Source organism: Bison bison, unplaced genomic scaffold (genome assembly GCF_000754665.1).
Source record: "Bison bison bison isolate TAMUID 2011002044 unplaced genomic scaffold, Bison_UMD1.0 scf7180017864240, whole genome shotgun sequence".
Lineage (NCBI taxonomy): Eukaryota > Metazoa > Chordata > Mammalia > Artiodactyla > Bovidae > Bison > Bison bison.
The window spans coordinates 814,985-816,909 of record NW_011494812.1 but is presented as its reverse complement, the minus strand read 5'-3'; positions in this window follow the sequence as shown (position 1 = coordinate 816,909).

Here is a 1,925-nt window from a genome sequence, read left to right as displayed (position 1 = left end):
AGCCATTAAAAAGAATACATTTGAATCAGTTCTAATGAGGTGGATGAAACTAGAGCCTATTATACAGAGTGAAGTAAGCCAGAAAGAAAAACACCAATATACTAACACGTATATATGGAATTTAGAAAGATGGTAACAACAACCCTGTATGCGAGACAGCAAAAGAGACACAGATGTATAGAACAGTCTTTTGGACTCTGTGAGTGGGTGGAGGTGGTGGATGATATGGGATAATGGCATTGAAACATGTATAATATCGTATAAGAAACAAATCACCAGTCCAGGTTGATGCAGGATACAGGAAGCTTGGGGCTGGTGCACTGGGATGACCCAGAGGAATGGTATATGGAATGAGGTGGGAGGAGGGTTCAGGATGGGGAACACATGTACACCCATGGTGGATGCATGCTGATGTATGGCAAAACCAATACAATATTGTAAAGTAAAAACAATAATAATAATAATAAAATAAAAAGTTAGTGAAAGCTTCAGCAAAAGATACTGGAAGGGGATAGGAGAACAGCTGCCTCACTAGTTTAAGCAGGGCATTATATACTTTTCACCTGACTGCTGAGAATAGATAAAAAAGAATGCCTAAAGGTTATAAAAGTTTTGCCAGATCTCTTTTCCCACAATATGTATCTTGAGCTTAAAAAAGATGTCCTTGATCAAGAGATATTGTTCCTTGCAAGGCCTATGTGACTAATGCAAAAGAATGTGAAAAAGAAAGAATGTTCACCTCCTCATTAAAGGTGCCTTGGAATCCCTATCAACCTGCCTAAGTTAACTCTCTCAATAAGAAGATTAACACATACCCCGAGATAACATACTCCATTTGAGACAGCTCTAGTAGATTGAGAATAAAAGTGGTTGACTGTACATGAATGGCAGTCAGGACACCCAAATTTATAAGAGAAGAAAAATAGATAATTTTTGAAAATAGTTTCTGGTTTGTATCAGGAAACAAGAATCTTAAATTACTCCTCTCCCTATCTTCAACCAACTATCCTGAGTTCTTTCCTCTATGTTCTTTGAGCCTAATTCCATTCACAAAAAGATATTAAAAGAGTCAAACAATAAAAGATGTTTTCCTCACTGGAGCCTGAAGACTTATGCATAGGAAGTAAAGTAGCTCTCCCTCACACATAAACAAATACAGTGATATAAATACAAAGGTTAACAGACTCTGACAAATAATAGTTTCTCAACAACAACATTTAGTAGTCTAAACAGGCTGCAGAATTAATTTATCCATAATTCTGTTTATTTATTTTTAAGTTTCCTTAACAGAATTTTAGACTTGAAATATCTTTATATCTATCTACCATTGGGCTTCCCAGGTGGCAAAATGGTAAAGAATTCACCTGCCAATGTAGGAGATGCAAGAGAGGCAGGTTCATCCTTGGATTGGGAAGATCCTTTGGAGTCAGAAATGACAACCACTCCAGTATTATTTCCTGGAAAATTCCATGGACAGAAGAGCTTGGTGGACTACAGTCCACGGGGTCACAAAGAGTCAAACGTGACTGGCACACACACATGTATAAGCAAAAAACTATCTACTGTGCAGAAAATAGCCTCTTTGACACCTCTGAAAATAGGATTTGCAGAAGACTCTGACAATGAACTCCAGGACATTAACCTACATCCTTTCAGAGATTTGACCCTCCAGATAATGGTCTTTCAATGTATCATGTATGCCATGGAACAAGTAGTCCCTAAATTGACTTGGACACGGTCTTGTTGGGTAGAGGTAAAAAAAAAAAAAAAATGAGAAATTTGTATGCAGATCAGGAAGCAAGAGTTAGAACTGGACATGGAACAACAGACTGGTTCCAAATAGGAAAAGGAGTACGTCAAGGCTGTATATTGTCACCCTGCTTATATAACTTATATGCAGAGTACATCATGAGAAACGCCTGGCT